General features: G+C 44.4%; 1 protein-coding gene across 1 annotated transcript in view; it reads right to left on the reverse strand.

Moving 5' to 3' along the window:
• Window positions 1–15,357, reverse strand: part of TXNRD3 (thioredoxin reductase 3) — a 708,837-nt gene that overhangs the window by 428,047 nt on the left and 265,433 nt on the right. The gene's annotated exons all lie outside the window — the stretch shown is intronic.

The raw sequence follows: 15,357 nt of genomic DNA on the forward strand, positions 1-15,357 counted from the left end.
TCTCCTTTTAGTCACCAACAGCAGTGGGGAAAAGACTGTCGTTACTCCCTTAACGAGATGTGCTTTTTGAGCTTATACTGCAGGAATGACCCTACTATTGGAATATTTACTGCTATGGCAACCATATTCCTACCACCACAGTCATCATATGGATCACTTCTGTAGTACGATCCCTTACCCCTTGAGAAAGGTACTACAACAGTTAGCTATCTAATGGGATGAGGACTGTTATGGCGCTCCCTGAAATAGTGCCGTGAAAAAACTTGTCCTAATCCTGGAATGGATATGTGGAAAGCAATCTGACAGGCAAGGTTTCTACAAGTCAGGTAGCCATCCTGCAGATACTCTGGGCTGCAACATTTCTCAAGGTTGCTGGCCTAAGTAGAATAGGCTCTTGCAGTGCACTCCAGTCTCCCAACTATAAAGCAATGAGTCAGCATGGACTGTGCTTGGATATTGTTCTGCCTATCCTGCCTGGAACAAAGGCTGCAAACAGCTAGCCTGACACACTGAAATCATTTGCTATGGATATCAATACCGGAGCTGCTGTATACATGTAGCAAGTGCAGTTCTCTCACCCTACTCTGGAGTGCGAGACAGAAGGGGAACCTTTTTGGCATGATTTAATGCTAACTTTTATACTGCTTTGTGCATGAAAGGATTAATCTTAAAGTTCATTCTGATTCTATGGCAGTGATGGTAAACCTTTTGGTATGTCAAATTCGGAAAATGCCTAACTTGACTGCTTGTGCGTCACCCCCCCCCCCCCAAAATAAAATAAAAACAAAGCAGCACGACTCTCAATACATCAGGGATAAATCTCAACAGAATCAGGGACAAATCTAGAAATAAGGGACATGGACAGTTTTAAACTACTAACACTATTAGAGACACCAACAAAAAAATTAAAATGAATATACATTTTCTGAAATAGTCTACAAATCTAATTACTGTCATTTATTAATGTAAAAAGTTGCCAGTTTTAGCAGGGATTAAGAGGGACAGTGGAGGGGAATGTAAAAGAGCACACTCCTAGAAATGCAGACTACTTGTCCTTTCTCGATGGTCTGCAAAGGGCAAAGTATACTGAAATGGTCTTTGAGGTTAATAACTTTACCTCTGTAGCAGTGTTGTTGACCTGGCTCCTGGCACAAAATAATTCAATGCACTTCACACAAGCAACAAATTCAAAAGCAGTTTCTTTGGTAACTCAGGTGTTGATGAATGCTGGTGTAATGTCATGGAGTGTCATTTTGACAAGCATGTCATAGGTTCGCCATCACTGCCCTACGGGAATACCATGTAGAACTCTATGCATGGGCTAAAAGCTCAGCTCTTCCTGTTTCGCGTGACAAAATCTTCCAGAAGAACTTGTGAGCTAGAGATGCAGAGGGTTGAAAAGAAGCTAGGGTTACCTTTTTCACAACAAACTTTCAAAGTCCCATGGAGGCAGCATAGGTGTCTTCAGTATCTTTACATGTAAAACCCCTTTTACAAACTGCCTCACCGCAAAAAGCAGTATAAAAGGAGGCAGACTGCAATGACACAAAGGTGCACCTTGACTTTGGCATAAGATAGCCAAATATAGAGGATTTCTCTCAAATACTACATAATGGTTGGCTCTGTAGTAACTGTGGGTAAAATAAACCTAGAAGTACACTAGAAAGAGAATCTCTTCCATATGGACAAGTAATATTTTTTGGTTCAGTCTTCCTGCTCTTTGGCATAATGCACAGCATGTCTCCTGAGAATTGAAAGATTAGTAGCACTGCGGTGAGAACATTCCAGTCAACAGTAAGAGGATTTTCAAGTTTGGGAATACCAATGATCTTTCATCCTACGTAAGGAAGGTGCAAACATTAAGGAACTGTAATGGCCACTACTCGCTCAACTGAAATTAGCTGCGAGAACCATGGCTATCCTGGTCTTAGAGTTGAAACTTATGAGGTTGTAGGTCTCTTTTAATCTTAAGCAAAACTTTGGAGATGTCCAAAATGGGTAGGAAGTCATACAACCCCCCCCCCCCCACCCGGGAAGTGAGGTGCTGTCCCTCATGCCTGCTCACAGATAACCGGCACAGATTTTTTTTCAGCTAGTAATTCCTCTCTGATACAAGGTCCATCAACAAGGGATCAGAACCGCTATTCTCACATGGCTAAAAACCTTGGGATCCAGTCTCCTTAAGTGAATACAGACCTGCTCAGCTTATCTGTCATCAAGTTTAAGTTTGAAAGGTGTGGAGGCCAGGTGAAGGAGAGGAGGCTGTACGCCAGATCAGTATCAATCTGCACAGAAAATAAGACAACCCGCCACCACCTTTGTCCATCACATTACCGTGGTCTTCTCGGGAACAGCATTCTGTGTTCCTAGTCGACATATACTCTTAAAAGCTCAAAAGGCCAGAACCAGAACAGATTCTTCTTTAGGTTGATACCCCTTCTACACCACAAAAGGTGCTCAACACTCCCGGCACTTTCAGGCTAGTGGTAGCTCCTGCCAAGCCCAAGCTAGGTCTGCTACACTAGTCAGGATCTGTGTACTCTTTGGAATGACAAAGGGCATCTCCTGACTGCTCAACACTTGTGATTCTCCAGATGACTTATTTCCAGTGGTGGGCTGGAAGAGATGAGGGGTAATATCTTGTCCAAGGTTAACTGTGCTGTTCCCACAAGATTCTGAAATGGCAGTGTATCCTCCTTATGTGTAACTTTGTCAAGGGTACCATCAGCATGGAGGACGACATGTAGCTTAAACTCTTCATGAATGACTGGGCAGACACCAAAAAGGAAGTGGCCCAAGGCAGGAACTGTTTTTCTCATTTCTGCATCAAGCAAGGCTCTCAAGAAAATAGTTGCTGTTAGCGATGTCAGACAAGACTAACTCAAAGTTGGTCAGGCAACATACTGAGTACTCCAGAACCCTATGAAGCTCTTCCCCTATAGTGGGGCTTGGATCAAGCTGTTAAACATCATCGATTCCATGGGTCTTGATATAGACTCACTTCTGCTGAAATGAAAGTTATGTACTTTGCAAACCAATAAATCTGTGTTTGCTGCTTCTGTCCTTAAACAGATTTGTCTTCTGATCAGACTTCAGCCACTCGAGTTTAGGATCTGCAGCCCAGGCTCTTCACCTTACCAATAATCCCCCTGCATCTCCAACCTTACTTCAGAGTGAGTTTGTCTGCAACCCATACACAGAAGGAAAACATTTTATTTTATTTTAGTATTTATTTATTTATTTTTATTTATCCTTTGTTAACTGGGTTAGTCACACTAGACTAACAGCCTCTTTTCAAAGGGAGACCTGATGTGGTATGTATACTACCAAGGGAAATCTGCCCAGGGCATTGGGGAACTTATTCTACTCTTTTTGATAGGTGCAGAGGGATCTTTTAGATCTACCTGACATACTACCAACTCAAGCAAATGGGGCCCTTTGTTTGACAACATACTGACAGATATGAAAAAAAAACTCTGAAAAAAAGATGTGGGGATAAATAGTTCCGTTCTGGAGCTAAAACAGCAAAGAATACGGTTCAGGGAGCATGTCACAGTGTCATACCAGAAACTAAAGAAAATATCTTGCATAAAATGGGAGGGGAAAGGAGGTAAGCAGACAAAACAAAGAATAGCTGTGTAAAATACTACCATAACCATAGATACCCTTCTCTTCTGTGTTGCAGTATTCTTTACATATGGGTTGCATTCTGCCCATCGGCTCCATGTCTGGCCTGTATACAAAAGCTTACAGCCACTGTCTGTACATGGGACGTCATACGAAGGCTCAGTCAACATCAACCCTAAAAAAGGATGTCCACACGTACAATCTTCAGAATAAGAAAGCCCCATGAGGAAGGTAGTCCAAAGGGAGCTTAAAGAGATCATCCTAGGAAACAGCAGGTTGTGTGTGCTGTGTGTATGTGGGGGGGTGGGGGTAGGGGTAGGCAAGAGGGATAGAATACTGCAACATACCAAGAGAAGGACATTTATGGCTATGGTAGGATTTCACACAACTATTCTATGTTCTTCTATTCAATGTTGCAGTATTCTTTACATATGGCAGAGTGCAAAAGCTGAAAGGAGGATAATGTAGGGGAAAACTAAGAGGAAGCATTTTCCAAGAATCCATGCAGAACTGTCCTGGCAAATCATGCCCTGGATCTAGAAATGGTGTCCAATTTGTATGGTTTCATAAAGATATGACCAGATGATCAGGTGGGCAGCTTTCAGGATGGAATGAGCATCTAGACCTTTAAAGAAGGCCCCTGAGGATGCAACTGATCTGGTGGAATGGGCCTTAACAGATGCCAATAAGGACTTCCCATAGAAATCACAGCAAACATTCCTGTAGAAACAGTTTGGACACAGGCAAACCCAGAGCCCTGGGATGAAAGGGCACACAAAGTTGGTCAGACCTCCTAATGGACTTATGTCTTATCAAGGTAAAATCTGAGTTGTCTATGCACATCTAAGGTATGTAAAATCCTCTCACTGGGAAATTGAGGTGTAGGGAAGAAGGTAGGCAATTGGATTGACTGACTGAGAGACAACTCAATCACCACTTTGGGCATGAAGGTTGGATTAGTTCTCAAAGATACTCTGTCCCTATGAAAGACCAGAAAAGGGGGCAAAGCCATCAATGCCTGAAATTCAGAGACCCTTCTAGCAGAGGTTAAGGCTACTAGAAGCACAGTTTTCCATGTACAAACCTTTAGAGAGGCAAAAGCAGCCTGAGTATTTTTTCTAACACAATTAAGATCCCAAGGAGGAGGAACTGGTTTCCTGGGGGGGGGGGGGTCTTAAATGTAGGACACCTTTAAGAAAAAGCTTAACTTCTAACCTGGAAGCTAAGGGGTAAGTTAAAGGCAAACAAGCAGACAAGGCGAAAAGTACAGTTGTGTAGACTTGCCATAAATGTAGATGTTAGAGTGTATTCACTGTTGCAGTCATTACATTTGGGTAATCCTGCTGGCAGGTTGCCCTCTGCTGGCCTGAATTCCAAAGTCTTGGGTCCTGTGTCGGTCGCTGTCGCCCCTTCCCTGATGTCAGGGGTATAAAAGCAGCAGCCAACGCCATTATCTTTAGTTTTTCTTGCCCCAGATGTCAGGTGCCCCACAAAAGGGTTGCCAAAATTTAGATATGTACAATTACATGCACCAATATAAAATTAGCCTTCATCTACAAGATACACCACATAGGTTGTTTAAATCAGAGAAGGAAAGATAGGTTCTATCAGAAAAGGGGGATGGTGGGTGGGTAACCTGAACTGCAAAAGTGAATTCACTCGAACATCCACATTTATGGTAAGTGTACACAACTGTACTATGTTCTTAGTGTTTCACTGTTGCAGTCATTACATTTGGGTAGAGTCCCAAAGCTAAGGTTGGGAGGCTGGAGCTAAACAGCATTAGCAGAGGCTATGAGGCCCTGCAGAACTGCAGTGGCAAAGCCTGCCCTGGATTTATAGTAGAATGGCAGATGATAGTGCTTTGTAAAGGTGTGCACTGAACTCCAAGTAGCAGCCTCTAAAATATCCTTGGTAGATACTCCCCTGAAAAAGGCTGCTGTGGCTACAGCTCTGGTGGCCTAATGCCCTTAGCTACTGGCTTGCCATGGTGTACATAGCAGTAACGAATGCAGTGGCCTATCCACTTTGAAATGGTCTGCTTTGAGATAGCCTTTCCTTGTGATCCTGCAGCATATGTCACTAGTAATTGTGCTGTCTTTCTGAAAACGTTGGTTCTGTCCAAGTAGAATCTAAACTGTCTGTGTACGTCCAAAGAATGCAAAATTCTCCCCGCCTTGTTCTGTGGATTTGGATAAAAGGTTGGCAGGTGAATAGTTTAGTTTGGTTGAGAGCCACACTGGACACCACCTTAGGCATAAATGTTGGGTCTGTCCTCAGAGAGACCCTCTCTGGAAAAAAGATAAAAGGTTCCACAGCCATGAGTGCCTGTAGCTCTGAAACTAGTCTTGCAGAAGTTAGTTAGGAGCAGAGCTGTTTTCCAAGATAAAAACTTTATACCAGCAGTAGCAGCTGGCTCAAAAGGAGGTAGGGTGAGGTTTTCCACGACATTGTTGAGGTCCCATGCAGGCATTGGTGATCTCCTTGGAAGTCTTAAATTTTTGGCTCCTCTGAGGTACTGCTTTAACAAGGGATGAGAAAAGACTGGTGGCTCTACATTGTAATGAGCCGAAATGGCAGAGCATTAATTTTAATAGATGAAAAACACAGGCCTTTGTCCAGCATTTCAGTTAAGTATTGCAAAATCTGAGGGATATTTGGCACAGCTGTATCCGTTCCATGTGCCTGGTTCCAAGCAAAGAATCTCTTCTATTTTCCAGCATAAGATTTTCTAGTACTAGGACTTCTGGCTTCCAAAATGACATCCATCACAGATTTACTGAGAGGTGTGTTTTGTATGACTACATTATTCGCCATGCTGTCAGGTTTAAAGTTCTGAGTTGGCTGTGCAGGATCTGACTGTTTTGCTGGGACAGTAGATGAGGTACAAGCTGGGTATTGAGACAAGCTCCTTAATATTGGATACCAGTACTGGCGGGGCCAGTCTGGGGCAATCAGTATCATCTTTGGCTTCTCCTGTCTGACCTTTAGGAGTACCTTGGGGAGGAGAGGCAGAGGGGGAAATGCATATACTGAAAGACAGGGCGTCCACTTTCCATGCTTGTCTGTGATAAATCCTTGTGCAGAATCTTTTTAGTTGGTAGTTGTGAGGGGAGGCAAACGGATGTCCGGGCATCCCCATTTCCTTGTTATCATGCTGAAGACTTGTGGATCCAGCTGCCACTCGTGGGGATCCATGAGGTTTCTGCTTAGTCTGCCAGAGTATTTTTCCTTCCTGGCAGGAATTGTGCCTGCAGATGTACTTGGTAAGTCAATGCTGTGTCCCACAAAGTCATGGCTAGTCTGCAAAGGTGGTAAGAATATGTGCGTCCCCCTGCTTGTTTATATACCACATGACCATGGTGTTGTCTATCAGTAGTTGTCCTGGATGAAGTAGGTCCTTGAAGGCTGTCAGGGCATTTTGAACTGCTAGCATCGCTTTTTGATTGATATGTAGATGCATTTGGTTTGAGGTCCATGTGCCCTGAATGCATCTTCCTACCATGTGGGCCCCCCTGGCATAATCTGATGCATCCGTTGTTAGTGTCTCCCTGCCTGGCTGGGGGTAATGTGAATGGCTGTCCCTTGTTTTGGTGACAAGCCTTTGCCCACCATCAAAACTCCTGTTGCAGGCAGGGAATAAGAGTAATCATAGTTTCCAGGCTGTGGCAATGTTGAGTCCAAACACTTTTTAGGTACCATTGAAGTTTCCTCATATGCAGTCTTGCATATGGAATTAGTAGGATGCCATGAAGCCCAAAGCCTGCAGAATTGTTCTTGCAGATAACTGGGCCTTTGTTGCCAACATTTTGAAATCGGTAGTCAGTTGCCTTTGTTTGTCTGGCGTGAGATGAGCCATCTGGGCAGTTGCATTTAAGCTTGCAACTAGGAATATTATCCAGTGAGAGGGTACTAGTTTTGATTTCTTTTCGTTGACTGTGTACCCTAGGCATGTTAGAAGTCTTTTCACAAACGCCAGATGCTGTAGAAGAATGTCCTTGTTCTCTGCTTGAATTAGACAGTCGTCCAAGTAAGAATATATTTGTATTCCTCTTTGTCTGCAGAATGCAATTACTGGTGCCAAGCACTTTGTAAAGACCCTGGGCGCAGTAGATAAGCCAAAGGGCAGTGCAGAGAACTGGTAATGCATTGAGCCATCCTTGAATCTGAAGTATCTTCTGCATATTTGTCTGATTGGGACATGCAGGTATGCCTCTTTTAGGTCTAAAGTCACAAGCCAAGTGTTCTTGCCCAGCATGGGCAAAAGCTGCTGCAAAGTCAGCATCTTGAATTTTGGTATATCCAGGAATGTGTTCAAAATAGATAGGTTCAGTATTGGTCTCCAGGCCTTGTCCTTTCTGAGTACCAAGAACAGTCTTGAGTAAAATCCTTGTCCCTGCTCTTGCTCTGGTACTTGTTGAATGGCCCCCATGTCCATGAGGGATGAGACTGTTTTTGTGCCTCTGCCCACTGATTTTTTGGCAGATCTGGCCAGCCATTTGCCTTTGGCAGGGTATGGAAATTGAACTTGTAGCCTTGTGACATGATATTTAGGACCCTCTTGTCCTGGGTTATAATGTGCCAATTTTGAGAAAAAAGTGCTAATTTTCCCCCTAAGGGTGCTGCCAGGAGATAAGTGCTTGGTGCAGGCAGGGGGAAGTCATTGGGACTGTTTCCTGTATGGTTGTGATTTGTCTTCTCCAACTTTGGAGGTAGAAGCCCCCCATTGCTTTGAGCGGTATGAACCTCGTGTCTGGGGTCTACCTCTAGGGCGTCTGGATCTGCCACTTTGAGGTCTGACACAGGAAAGGACCAATTCTTTGTTGGCCAGTGTCTACTAAACCTAGGTGGCTGTACTTGTAAAAAAATCTTTGACCGTTTGCATAGATTTACCTTTGTCCTCCATTTTCTTTAACACCTCTTCTGCCTTAACACCAAACAAAGTATCATGCTGTAAAGGTGCATCTAATAATTTAACTAACATGATCAGGCAGATTTTGTTCCTTTAACCAAGCATGCCTCCTAATTACAGAGCCTGTAACTGGGGCCCTGCAGGAGGCCTCTAAAGAATCAAAACCACACTGCAAAGTATGCTTTCCAACTTGTTCAGCTGCATGCAATAAATCCTGCATTTCCTTGTTTTCTGCGCATTCAGAGTTTAACAACATTTTCTATTTAAGCAATGACATGACATGTTGCTATTTGAGCATATGAAACTGACAGTTTAAGGCCCTTATAGCCAAGGTAGCAAATGTGTAAACCTTTTATCCCCCATTAATCCAGTGCCCTAGAATCTCTGTCAGAGGGGGTAGGGTTTTGTGCAGTGGAAGCCTCAACTCCTTTGGTACCCTGAGAAATAGTTTCTGGGTCTGCAGCAGGGTTTTTAAAAAGGAATTTATGAGAGTCAGGAACCCTGTAGTATCGGTCAGGCTTAACAGGAGCTGGAGGTAAGGAGTCAGGGGTAAGACTAGACTCCGAAAACACATCTACAATGTCCAACACAGGTGGGATGGCTAGTGGCTTGTGTTGAGGTAGTAAAAGAAAATCCCAGAGCCTCTTTAGATTCTGAAAAATCTTGTCTCTCCCAGTGGAAATGCTCCCTCATGGTATGTAAGGCTTCCCCAAAAGAATAGTCCTCTGGAGGAGAAGCTGAAGGTATAGATTCTTCAGCATCAGAATCCTCATAGGGGGAAGAGAATATTCCTGATCAGAAGAAATGGAAACCTGATCTGAAGATTCATAGTCTGTCTCACTTGCCTAGGCCTCTTATCAAGAGGGGGATTTATCAGGAGGGGGATAGGAACCCCTGATCAAGGTAATCAAGTCTTCGGCCATTTTGAGCATCTGTTTTTTGGGCATAGAGGCCTGACCACGTGGCTCTTGAGTTTGTTTCTTTGCTTTGGAAGGTGCTTTAGTCTTTGAAGTTGAAGTCTGTTTGATGTAAAGATGTTTAGGTCTGAATACATCCTCAGAAGCCGGTGCCTGCTCAACAGCTCCAGACCCATCTGAAGGGATAATATCCGAGGCTCCAATACCTTCAGTTTCCAGCAGCATGGCCGACTCCACGTGGGAGTTGGTAGCGGCCTGCAAAAGTAGCGGGCGTCAGGGGCTGCGAAAGTGCCTCACTGAGGACCGGCGACTGGCTTAGGAGAAGCTTCGTTGTCGGTTTTGGGCCTCTGCTGTCTCTTTCCTTTTCTTTGCGTTTTTTGTGAACTCCGGTAGTCGGATGGCTATCTGATGACATTTCTGGATAATTAAACCGGCGTCCAAAATAGTTTAAAGCAAAATCATACCGATGCTTAATAGTGCGTTAGTTAAATCTAGCACAAAACCGACAACCAGAAACGTTGTGATCAGGGCCTAGGCAAGGAATACAGTAAGAATGAAAATCCTTATGAGGTACTTGCTTCCCACAAGAAATACAATTATTAACTTTTTCTGACATTGGTCTGGAGCAAGAAAAAAAAAAAGTTTCCCCAATGGGGTACTTAGCTTTATTGAAGACTTCGGATCTGAAACTCGAACACGAAAATCTCAGGAGTCGGCCGACTGGCACTTGCAAACTGCTTCTGCTTCGGGCACCGCACAGCAAGAAAGACTAAAATGGCGTTGGCTGCTTCTTTTGTACCCCTGACGATCTGACGTCAGGGAGGGGGTGACAGCGGCCAACACAGGACCCAAGACTTTGGAATTCAGACCAGCTGAGGGCAACCTGCCAGCAGGATTACCCAAATGTATTGACTGCAACAGTGAAACACGAAGATCAGTGGACTTTAACAGAGCTAAGAATGTACTAAGGGAATCTCTGGACCAAAGGGATCCTCTCTCCTTTTTTGGTACCAAATGAAAAATCTTCTCCACTTGGAAATGTAGGATTTTCTAGTATTGGGTTTCCTGGCCTCCTGCAAAACCCTTAGCACGTCCTTAGAAAATAGGTGCCTGAAAGTGATCAAAATTTGATCACCCACAAAGTTAGCTGTAGAGTTGACAAATGGGGGTGAATCAATGATCCCTTGCCCTGAGTGAGCAGGTCCAACCAGTGAGGTAACGTGTAGTGATTACCTTTGAATAACTGCAGAAGAGGGAACCAGTGCAGTCTTGGCCAAAAGGGAGTCACTAGCAAGATTTTTGGTTTCTCCTGTAAAATTTTCAACAGGACTATCTGAATTAAGGGGAAGGGGGAAATGCACAGAAAAACATCCGCCTCCATGACAAGGACAGAGTGTCCACCTTCCACACGTGAGGATGAGACCCAGGCACAAGAGAGGAAGTGGTTTGCTCATAGGGGAGACAAAAAGATCCAGTTCTGGAGTTCCCCCCACCAGTGAACTAGACCCAGGAACACATCCCTGTGAAGTATCCACTCGTGAGATTGTATCACAGATCCGCTTAATGCAGCTGCCACTAAGTTCTGAGCCAAGGGAAGGTACACAGCATGCAGAGTTACTTTGTATTAAATAACCATTTCCCAAGCTTTGATGGACAAGTGACAGAAGATGTGATTTTGTGCCCCCTTGCTAGTTTATGTACCAAAGGACTGTGGTATTGTCTGAGGGTTCCTGGCATGAATAGAGGGTGAAAGGTCTTTAAGGCTAGAATTAAAGTGGTAATTTCCCTGATGTTGATATGTTCCCTCATTTGAGACGGGGACCAAAGACCCTGAACTTAACTGGAAGCAAGGGTTGCTCCCCAACCCAAGTCTGAGGCATCTGTAAAGAGTAGCTGAAAGTACAGTTTTGTACCTACCATAAATGTAGATGTCCGATAGATATGCAACTGCAGTCATAACATATGGGTTGTCCTGCCTCAGGCAGCCCTCAGTCGGCCGAATTCCAAAGTCTGGGTCCGGCGTCGGCTGGTGTCGCCTCCTCTCCGACGTCACAATGGCTGGAGTATAAAGGCATCAGCCGACGCCATCTTCTTCAGTGTTTCTTGCCCCAGATGCCAGGTGCCCTCCTAGGAAGGCTAAAATTTGGTAAATGGATAAAATAATCCAAAACATGCACAACAGTAATAAACAGATACACCATAGGAGATACCCCCAGCTGAAGGGAAGAGGGGTAGGGACCCAAAAAGAAGGATACAGAGGGGTAGGAGGGTGGGAAAATCCGACTGCAGTTGCATATCTATCGGACATCTACATTTATGGTAGGTACAAAACTGTACTATGTTCTTCAAGAATGCAACTGCAGTCATAACATATGGGTTGAGTACCATAGCCAAGCTGGGGGTGGATGGAACTAAGATAAGGATGGTGTAGCTAAAATCCCCTGCAGGACTGCCGAAGCAAAACCTGCTCGGGATCTGGAGTATAAGGGCATGTTGTAGTGCTTGGCAAATGTATGCACGGAGCTCCATGTAGCAGCTTCTAAAATGTCCTTTGTTGCCACTCCTCTTAGGAAAGCTGTGGAAGTGGCTATAGCTCTGGTGGAATGTGACCTGATATTGGCTGGCCCACCTTTTCCATGGAAAGAGTAGCAAAATCTGATGCAATGTCCAATCCATTTTGAAATGGTTTGCTTGGAGATTGCTTTTCCTTGTACTCCAGCAGCATAGGCTACAAACAGCTGGTCAGACCTTCTGGTGGCCTTAGTTCTGTCCAAGTAGTAGCGTAATTGTCTGTGTATGTCCAAAGTATACAGTAGTTTTTCCCCCTTATTTTGAGGATTGGGGAAGAATGCAGGTAGATGAATAGCTTGATTTAGAGACACCCTAGAAATTACTTTTGGCATGAATGTAGGATTGGTTCTTAGAGAGACTCTGTCTTGATGAAAAATGAGGAAGGGGGGCACTGCCATGAGTGCCTGTATCTCCGAAACTCTTCTTGCAGAGGTGACTGCCAATAAGAAGGCAGTCTTCCATGACAGAAATTGCATTTCTGAAGTTGCTGCTGGCTCAAATGAAGGAAGAGTTAGTTTTTCCAACACGTAGTTGAGGTCCCATGCAGGTACTGGCTGTTTTCTGGGAGGTTTGATATTCTTTATCCCTCTTAGAAACGGTCTTAGCAGAGGATGCGAAAACACTGGAGGGTCACAATTGTATTTTGCTGAGATTGCTGAGGCATGAATCTTTATTGAGGAGTATGAGAGTCCAGTATGAAATAGTTCTGCCAAGTATTCTAATATTTGAGGTATACTCAGTAATGCTGTGTCCTGACCCCTGTTGGCATTCCAGATACTGAATCTCTTCCACTTGGCTGAATAGGTTTTTCTGGTGGAAGGTCTGCGTGCTTCCAGCAAGATCTCTTGAACAGATTTGGAAAGAGTGTTTGATGTTGAAGTCATGGTAGCCTCCAGGCTGTCAGATGCAGTGTTTTCAGGTCTTGATTTACAGTCCTGTAATTGTGTTGAGTTAGGAGCAGGGGCCATAGGGTCAGAGGCCATGGCTTGGTCCGAGTTATGGTCAATAGCAATGGGTACCAGTGTTGCCTCTGCCAGTCTGGAGCTATCAAGATGCCTGTTGGTTGTTCTGCTTTGATCTTCAGTATCACCTTGGTCAGCAGAGGCAGGGGAGGGAATGCATAGATTTTTAGAGAATTCCAGCTGAAGGAGAGAGCATCCGTTTTCCAAGCTAGAGGGTGGTGAGTCCTTGTGCAGAACTTTTCCAGGTGATGATTTGAGTGGGAAGCAAAAATATCTACGTCCGGTCTTCCCCATGTCCTTGCCAGTTGAGAGAAAATGTGAGGGTGCAGCATCCATTCGTGTGGATCCATGAAATTTCTGCTCAGATTTGACACCAGTACATTGTCCTTGCCTGGTACAAACTGGGATTGTAAATGTATCCTCAGGCTCAGGGATTTTTCCCAGAGAAGCATTGTTAGTCTGCAGAGGGGGTAAGAATGAGTGCCTCCCTGCTTGTTTATGTACCACATGACAGTAGTGTTGTCTGTCCTTATTAGCAAATGTCCCTGTTTTAGTGTTTTTTCGAAAGTCTCGATGGCATGTATTACTGCCAACATCTCCTTTTGGTTTATGTGCAGATGTCTTTCCTTTGGCGTCCAAAGGCCTTGAATGCATCTGCCCTCCATGTGCGCCCCCCATCCATGGTCTGAGGCGTCTGTTATCATTTGGTCTGCTTGAGGTCTGTTGAAAGGCATGCCTTCGTTCAGTTGACTGGCTTGAGCCCACCATAGAAAATCCTTCTGCAGACATGGAATAAGTGGGATTATGTCCTCTAGGGTGTTGTTGTGTTGAGACCATAAGTTTTTTAGATACCATTGCAGCTTTCTCATATGAAGTCTTGCCAAAGGTATCAGAAGGATACAAGATGCCATGAAACCCAGGGCCTGCAGGATTTTCCTTGCAGTCAGCTGGGAAAGCTTTGCTAGGCCTTTGAAGTACTCTGGTAAATGCTGCTGTTTTTCCTCTGTGAGGTAGGCCATTTGTTTTTCCGTGTCCAGTTTGGCTCCTAGGAATATAATTTGTTGGGATGGTAGTAAATATGACTTCTGAATGTTGACTGTGTATCCCAAGGCCTGTAGTAGATGCATGACATAGTCCAAATTCCCTTTTAAGGTTGGTTTGTTGTCTGCTTGTATGAGACAGTCGTCCAAGTAGGGGTATATTTGAATCCCCTGCAGTCTGCAGTGTGCCACTACTGATGCCAGGCATTTTGTGAACACACTGGGCACAGTAGATAAGCCAAACGGCAATGCTGAGAATTGATAACGCTCTGTCCCTGCAAGAAATCGGAGGTATCTTCTGCAGCTTTGTCTGATTGGGATGTGCAGGTATGCCTCCTTGAAGTCCAGAGTGACCAGCCAAGACCCCTTGCCCAACATGGGAAGAAGTTGCTGCAACGTCAGCATTTTGAACTTTGGCACAATGAGGAAAGTGTTTAGAGTTGACAAGTCCAGTATGGGTCTCCACTTGTTTTCTTTTCTTGGAACAAGGAACAATCTTGAATAAAATCCCTGGCCTTGTTCCAGAGGAGGAACCCTTTCTATTGCTTTTATACTTAATAGCTTGGAAACTTGAGTGAGTGCCTCTGCCCTTTGATGATGTGGCAGGTTTGGCATGCCTTGTTTTATTGGTAATGTGTGGAAGTGGAATCTGTAACCTTTGTCTATCAAATCCAGAATCCAATTGTCCTTGGTTAAGATATGCCAGTTTTGTGAGAATAAGGCTAATTTTCCGACCAAAGGTGCTTCTCTTTGAACCTTTGTAGGCGGTACGAAAGTCAAGTCATTGTGATTGTCCTTGTGGTGCAGCTGAATTGTCTGCGCCACTTCTTTGATTTGGAGGTTGCCATTGGCGTCCCCTGTAAGATCCTCGGTATTGCCCTCTACCTCGGGCACGTCTGCTTTTTCCCCTTTGAAACTTGTCAGAGCCGGGGAAGGACCAATTCTTGGAGGGCCAGTTTCTGCTGAATCTGGGTGGCTGAACCTGAAGGAAATCCTTGACTGTCTGTACTGACTTTGCTTTTTCCTCTATGGATTTCAATACATCTTGTGCAGTAGCACCAAAAACTTTTGTTTTTCCAAAGGTGCATCCAGTAACTTTACTTTAACATGGTCAGGCAAAGACTGATCCTTCAACCAAGCATGTCTATGTATTACAGCCCCAGTCATAGCTGCCCTACATGAAGCTTCCAGTGCATCATAACCACACTGCAGAAAATGGTTATTAACCTGCTGAGTGTTATGAATATGATCCTGCAGTGCCTTTTTATCAAAAGGCTCAGGAGAGGCTAACTTTTTCTGTAAATCATCCAGGAGAAAATCTTGGTACT

This window comes from Protopterus annectens, chromosome 7.part0 (assembly GCF_019279795.1).
Source record: "Protopterus annectens isolate FY-2018-M chromosome 7.part0, PAN1.0, whole genome shotgun sequence".
Classification (NCBI taxonomy): domain Eukaryota; kingdom Metazoa; phylum Chordata; order Ceratodontiformes; family Protopteridae; genus Protopterus; species Protopterus annectens.